Genomic DNA, 7,981 nt, shown 5'->3' with positions numbered 1-7,981 from the left:
ATGTCTTTATCTAATTAAGGTGAATGCCAGTTCCCCGGCCCCACATGCGATGTGACTGGAAATAACAGTCGACCTTCATCACGCTCCAGCCGGTGGGATCGTCAGGAGGAAGCTGGTGGCGGAGGACATGAGTCTTAATTGATCAAAATGTCAGTTTTGCTTGGGAAAATGACCCTCGTTCAAGGCATATCCACAGCATCAGCCGGATCCATACGTTATTGAGACACAAGTGAAATGCTAAGTGGGTTAGCGTCTGAAATCAAAAAGAAGGAGCCCTGTGTGCTTCTGAAAGGTTCCAGTATTCCTTGTATTCCCTGAACATACGTTCCCTGTATGTTCGTTAGCCGTATCTGTGCTTGAAACTTGATGACCCAAACTTGTTAGTTGGTGAATTGTCGTCAGATTGTAATGGGTTCAGAATCTCTAAAACAAGGTAAGGTGCTACTCTCTCATCATTCCTATTCATGCTAAAAAGGTTTTCAGAAAGTTCCAACTACAAATTCCAACTACAAAGATGTTCTTTCTACGTATTTTGTTTCACTATTTTTGTTTAAAAAAAAGAAGAAAAAAGAAAACGGCCCTTGTGAGCACCGTGTGATTGGTTTGTAATGTTTCATAATGTAGCAGTGGCAAAATGGACGGCAGCAGGGTAGGGGTGTGTTGGTACACCCTTGACAATGGGCCACGCCAGTCAAAGGTTGGCGACAAATGAACTGGATCGTTACTGAACCAGGCCATCTGCAGAATAAACCATAGATTTTTCTGGTCTTTCTTACTTCTTTTATTATTCGGTATCCCAGTAATGCAACATCAGGAGGAAGCCATTGATGGATGGATGGATGCGACTCTTTCACTGCACCAACCAGAGGTCTGCACTCATGCTGGGAGAAACAGTGAGAGCAAGCTGAGATAGAAGAGAGGGCTTAGAATCAGAATTTTAGAATGCGAGTTTTGACCCCTGTGTTCTAGAATCTATGAGTTGTCAGTTCCTCACCTCCTCTGGGATGGGTGGGCCGTGCACTTTGTGAGACGCAGAGGGACAAAATGGTGGCTTCGAATAAAACGTTTACCCCTTGTCTCTTAAGATAGCGGTTTGTTTCCTCGGGGATGGAGAGTTAATTCTGACGTGAGGAACCTTGTTTGAAACAGCAAAACTAACCCAGAGGAAGCTCTATGAGTTGTTCATTGTAGGGCCACATCATCACAATTGAGTATGCATACTATGCAAGAACATCCAGGCAGAGATAAAAGGGTGTGGATCTGAACTATGGACAAAGTACTTCAATATTTATGCCAGAGAACATTCAAAATCGCAATTTATTCAACCTTAATACGTGAATGTGTTAAAGGCTATCCAACTGATGAGTGAAATTGGTATGTTATTTGACACATTTACCTCACGAAATGCACCAGGCATGGAAATAAAGCTGTTATCTCAACTTTATGCTGAATTTAAGCTAAATCAGTATTCTGAGGATCAAGGAGATACCTTCAGGATCAAAGGTTTGGGAAACATTAGATTGAGGTCATTTGATATCTATTTTATTATTAAACTAAAGTGTCTGAGTTCACTTATTGAATAGATGATTTTTAAAGAGTGATATCATAATCCTTCTTACAGACAAAATCTTGATGTAAAACCTCTACATCAAAACTCTATCTACCTTGTTAGTTGACTGTGCTATTGATTCTTCAGATTCTTTATTATGTACAACATGACACATCACAAAACTGCTAATTGGCAATAATCTGTTTGTCAATAGTTCACAAGACTGCAGAATTTAGATAAGGAAAAGTTCAAGTTTAAAATACATTATCACAGCCTGTCTATTCCCATGGGTTCCTCATTGAATACCTTCAAGGTGTCTCATGCTCAGAATATCGTAGAGTATAATTACAAATGTACAACGAGGTCAGAGAGAGAGAGAGAGAGAGAGAGGAAGAGAGAGAGAAAGGTTGTTATGTGATCGTTTGATTTTACAAAGCAAAAGGACTTCATAAGCTACATATTTGCATTTGACAAAATATGATGTGCATATTTGCTTTTCCTGACTGTACGATATGCAGTAAAATCACATTTATTCAGAAAATCACTGTATTTACAAATGGTCAAATCCCTGCCCAACATGATTTGTATTCTATTTTTAACATATTCACAGACATAGACTATGTCATATTATTTGAAGTAGTCATAACTATCCATAGTTTACGAACGCAGTTTTTCCATTTTATTATGTCAAGTTGAATAGAGAATGACATCAAGATTCCGTTCCAGCTTTTCCAACCCACAGCTGCTATGCGAGAAATTCAATTAAGTGCTCCTCTTCCCGCTTGGAGCCGGTCTCCAGGGCAGATCTTCCGGGCGACTCACCCTATGTAAGAAATTGGAAAATGCAACAATAAAACAAGAAAAACTGAAAAATGTGACAACTTTAATCACGCATGCTCTCATACAATCCAACCTAAACACACACATCCCTTTAGTTGGAAAGTCACCGAAAGACAGCGAAGTGCAGGTAAGAGTCTTCCTTTTCACCTCAACTGCGTTTCCATTTCCACAGTTATCACTCAAAACGCGGTGCAACATGAAAGTCTGCTTTCAGGCGTTCGCTTACTTGTCTGTCATACCTGTCATTCGGAATCAAACACGATTATATGTCACACAATAACACCTTATAGCTCACTTAGAGCGAACGTTGACAGTAGCCTCTACAGCCTCTTACCTCAACGCGGCTACGCGTGGACAAGGAGTGCTGGGAGCGACTCAGAGGTATTGTGTCTGTGATATTACCCGATATGGGTTCTTTTTAAAACTTTCAACACGGAAAACAATCAAATTCCAGACTTGGTTGTGACAAACACAAACATGCAGTTCGCCTCGCCATTGCCAAGTTGAGACAGCTTTGCAACTTTTCCTGTGAGTGCTCTTGATGTCCTACAAGCATTGCCAAATAAGTAGCCTGTCTACTGTACGGTGTTAAAACGGTACAGTAGACACCGTCTTTGCTCGGTTGTTTATTGAACGTAGGTGGTGGGACCTTTAAAAGAGTAATAACCATAGATTGTTAGAATTAACAAAATACGAGTAAGGTTTTTCCTGATATAACTGCGTATCCTGTATTATTTTTGCTCGGGGCTATGTTGTTGAGAATAAGTTCGCTAGACTCCTCAGGTAGTGTGTAAAACAGGTGATTTGTCGCTGGATGAAATATGTAATAGACCGATGGATATCTGTGTGATATGGCGAGTTTGAGTAAAGTAAAACAGCGGATATAATGTTTAGTGTAACTATTATTGCCTTCTGTTTTATTCATCAATAGAATAAAAAAGCAGCCATACTATTGTATTAATGCCATACAACGCGGAAGTTCCTGCGTTTGATGAACGTTATCTTATCCCACTAGCATCAGAATTATTCATAGACAGGGCTTTTATAAAAAGTTGGACTTTGGAATGAAGCATAAACTCTTAATTTCCACATATAGCCTAATCAATTGTCTTTGCTTCAGTTTAGAGAGATTTACTGTATACTATTTTGTGGGGAATTAAGTTGTGTTCCCTTCAACGTAGAGTGAAATGAAATGGATCTGTTTATAAATACGAACTACAAATTTACAAGGTATATTGAGCTACCTTTTAGTAACTTGCTTTAAGGAGCATATTTAAATGCGTTTCTTCTTTTTGCTGGAGATACAGGAATTTCTACAGCATGACTGTTGGATGTTGCTAGGGTTAAAATGCTGTTACAATACAACAAACAGTTAAGGGCAGGGAGCAATGTTGAAGCCTCTGTTCTGTGGCTTAAAAAAAAAAATGTTTTCACATGTAATCATAAGTTATACATGTTTGCAGTTGTCACATTAACACACACGCATGCACACACACACAAATTAACCTAATTCACCTATACATCTACGTCTGAGGAGCTGTGGATTAAGCAATGGTCATCATTTGTGAAAGCTATGTTGCATCATTTAATTATTAACAAACAAAAGCTAATCACGATTCAAACAATTCTGTCAGCATGTCATCAATGAAAGACATACAGCGTTATGTAATATGCATACTTATGCAATATACAGGCCTATGTCGTTTTTAAATGTCCATATATGTACTTATTCACAGTCTTTGTCAGTGTTGGGAGGGATCAGAAAAAGATCACTGGCTCTTTAAACCCAGTCTCACCGGATCTTTCTCCTTTGCTAATTATTGTGTTGTTTTCAGAGTAAATATGTCATATCCATGGCGACCGAGTAGGTTCATTGTCTCTCTCATGCAGTGGCTCACATAAGTAATTAATGACTCCCTTTTTTCTGTTCCCCTGTCTTTGGTTAAACAGATCATTCATGGAAAGTCATCAACCTTATTAAAAATGCTGGTGGTATTAACACACAAGGTAAACACTAAACTTTTGTGTATTATTATTATTTTTTACACACTGCCTTTCCTCTCCTGCACTGTTTATTTTATGTACTGTTGGTGTGTGTTTTATGCAACATGGCTGCACATAATGTATTTATTAGATGTGTTTTTTTATTTTTTACATTAGATAAACTCTGCTAAAGATGTGATGTGAAAATAACACAGATGATGTTTATGACTTAGCCAGGCATGAAAAGCAAAAGCTGAGTGTATCATTGGCATTTAAGTAGTCTAAAAACAACCCCCCCCCCCCCCCCCCCCCCCCCCCCCCCCGCAATTTTTTTTAGGAAGGATTACTTGCGTTCTGAGCTAAAAAAAAACAACATCACACCACATCCCACTTATGCTACGACATCTTTGATTGAAGGCTCGGCCTGTAATGAAAACGTGTGATGTTGCGTGCGACAGATCGGTGATCTCACAGTTCTCAGGAGAGGGGTGTTACTCCTGGCTCGGTCCAGAGCTCAGTGAGTTGCAGGACTGGGATAACGGTCCCTCTACTGCACCTAGCCCCCTCAGTGTGTTCCCCTTCAGTTTCCCTGAGGAACGTGACACCATGTGTGTGTTGTCCGAAGGTCTGTGTCCTGCTGGACTCCTGCCAGCCCTCCCTGTCAGCCTCGTGGTACATGCAGGTGCTTAGCTATGCCCCTATACTGATGGGCCGCTGTAAAGTCCATCTGTCACACACATAAGTATCCCTCCTTCCTCTCTGCACTCCTCCTCTCCCCATCTTCTTTCTCTTCTGTGGTATTTTGTTTATATATTTATTAGAATTTGTATCAGGCAATTATTTTGTTTTATTTTTTCACTGCTTAAAATGTAAAGATAAGGTCATTTGGATGGCACCGTAGGAGCGTGGTGATATTTTCCTGTCGTACAGTTTTAATTAGTGAAGGGTTTTATTTTGCGTTGTTTGTTTATAGATGCAATCCTTTAGCTCTTTCTGATTGGATCACTCAACAGTGACCCTTGAAATGCTGAGTGAAGTATATTGCTCTTTAGTCCAATTGGCTGGATAGAAGTGAATCTCATTGGTTAATCAGTGTGCAGCGCACCCAACTACCATCCTACCAGTTGTGGAAGTGTCTCCTAAGTATGTTGGCCATGGGTCAGCAGAATTAAACTCTTGCCTATCCCTTCTTTGTTTGACCATATGTTGGAACCTCAGCTCCTCTGCTTTGATGTTAAAACAAATGTCAGTAATCCTGGGCGTCTTACAGGCTAAAAGAGCTATAAGGGTTGTTTCCTTACATATCAGCTTAGTCTATTACCAGATGTAATGATTCTGTATCCAAATTCCCACTACCGCGGCCGTATAGCCCTCACCGTGTAAAAATACGGTCCTCAACATGCGGCTCCAGAGAAGCACAAATGGCACTCATGTTTTTTTAATCATCATTATTGTTTTTATTTTAGTGCCAAGGAAATGTCCTTTTTGCATGCTTGATCAACCAGTAGAGAAATCCAATATAATGGAGGTTCAAGGTGAATTGCATCCTCTGCGTTCTCCGCTTGCGACTGAAGGAATATTCCGGAGGAAAATAAACAAATCACACAGACAACAGTAATATAGGGTTGATTTGGAAGGCATGAAATAAGTATTGATTAAATCCTCCAGTTCATAGATGAAAATGGCCTTATTGGTGATTTGTCCAAGGCCCCTTTCAATACGGGGAGGGAGCGATGGAGAGATGGAAAGAGATATATAGAGACAGAAGGAGAGAAAGAGGATGATGGACAGAAAGAGAGAGGGAGAGACAGACCAGGTGGAGAGAGAGAGGCAGAGAGACAGAAGAGAGAGAGGGAGAGAGGCAGACATATCCATACACACTGATCAGCCATAACGTTATGACCTGACAGGTGAAGTGAATAACACTGATTATCTCCTTATCATGGCATCTGGCAGTGGGTGGGATACATTAGTCATGAAAGTGAAAATCTTGTCCTCAAAGTTGATGCTAGAAGCAGGAAACATGGGCAAGCGTAAGGGTTTGAGCGACTTTGACAAGGGCCAAATTGTGATGGCTAGACAACTGGGTCAGAGCACCTTCAAAACCGCAAGTCTTGTGGGTGTTCCTGGTCTGCAGTGATCAGTACCTATCAAAAGCGATCTAGTTAAGGAAAAGCAGTGAACCTGTGACAGGGTCATGGGCGGCCAAGGCTCATTGATGCATGTGGAGAGCGGGTCCGTGTCTTGACGGATCAGGGCTGTTCTGGCGGCAAAAGGGGACCAACACAGTATTAGGCAGGTGGTCATGATGTTATGGCTGATTGGTATATATACTATGTGTGTGTGTGTATAGAGAGAGAGAGAGAGAGAGAGAGAGAGAGAGAGAGAGAGAAAGAGAGAAAGAGGAGAAAGAGAGAAAGAGAGAAGAGAGAGAGAGAGAGAGAGAGGGGAGAGGGAGAGGGAGAGGGAGAGGGAGAGGGAGAGGGAGAGGGAGAGAGGCGCTGCCTCTTTCCGAGCTTAATAAGTCTTAAGGAAAGACGGGGCATCAAGCACAGAGGCACGGTAATCCTAACGCTGGCCAAGGTTAGCGGGATGCGGTCATATGCTCACCGCTCCCTGCTGGCCGGTCTGGGACCGTGAGGAGAAAGGAGGAGAGGTGAGGAGAGGGGAAGAGAGGAGAGGGGAAGAGAGGAGAGGAGAGGTGAGGAGAGGTGAGGAGAGGGGAGGAGAGGACAGGAGAGGGGAAGAGAGGAGAGGGGAAGAGGTGAGGAGAGGTGAGGAGAGGGGAAGAGAGGAGAGGAGAGGGGAGGAGAGCTGAGGAGAGGGGAGGAGAGGAGAGGGGAAGAGAGGAGAGGGGAAGAGGTGAGGAGAGCTGAGGAGAGGGGAGGAGAGGTGAGGAGAGCTGAGGAGAGGGGAAGAGAGGAGAGGTGAGGAGAGGGGAAGAGAGGAGAGGATAGGTGAGGAGAGGTGAGGTGAGGAGAGGGGAAGAGAGGAGAGGAGAGGGGAAGAGAGGAGAGGAGAGGGGAAGAGAGGAGAGGAGAGGTGAGGAGAGGTGAGGAGAGGTGAGGAGAGGTGAGGAGAGGGGAAGAGAGGAGAGGAGAGGGGAAGAGAGGAGAGGTGAGGAGAGGGGAAGAGAGGAGAGGATAGGTGAGGAGAGGTGAGGTGAGGAGAGGGGAAGAGAGGAGAGGTGAGGAGAGCCCAGGGAGAAGACCAAGGAGAAAGTGGCTTCTTACAAATGTGGCTGAACACCTTGCAAAGATGGAGCCATGTTTTCCCACAAGCCTATTGGACGCACCACCTGGTGCTATTTAACAACTGTGACAGCCACTGTAAACTAGTAAACAGTCCTGTATCAGATTAAAATAAGATGGATTAACTAAGTAGGTTTAGCCTGATGCAGGCCTTTTTCCAATGCAGCAACACAGTATGTTGGCCTCGGTCACAAAGGAAACGGCGTCCCTGTCTTTAGGGGTCTCCACTGTCAGTGTCCTGGGGCGTGTCTCAGGAGGCGTGTTGAGAAGGAGGACATTTGAGGAAGTGAGGAAATCATGGAGGCTCTGAAAGCTCTTGTAAGAAATGTCAACAACTGCTGTGGATGCCAAGAAGCTA

At 42.9% G+C, this 7,981-nt stretch overlaps 1 long non-coding RNA gene across 1 annotated transcript; it reads right to left on the bottom strand.

Annotated features, from left to right (window-relative positions):
• Positions 1-1,746: 1,746 nt before the first annotated feature.
• On the bottom strand, positions 1,747-2,931 carry LOC136945549 (uncharacterized). The gene is made up of 3 exons (XR_010876836.1): positions 2,724-2,931; positions 2,537-2,628; positions 1,747-2,372 (listed from the first exon to the last, which is right to left on the bottom strand). It is a non-coding gene; the product is annotated as an uncharacterized lncRNA (long non-coding RNA).
• Positions 2,932-7,981: the final 5,050 nt, after the last annotated feature.

The sequence above is a fragment of the Osmerus mordax genome, chromosome 7 (assembly GCF_038355195.1).
Source record: "Osmerus mordax isolate fOsmMor3 chromosome 7, fOsmMor3.pri, whole genome shotgun sequence".
Taxonomy (NCBI): Eukaryota; Metazoa; Chordata; class Actinopteri; order Osmeriformes; family Osmeridae; genus Osmerus; species Osmerus mordax.
The sequence above is the reverse complement of the archived record's forward strand: the minus strand, read 5'-3'. Positions and strand labels throughout refer to the sequence as shown.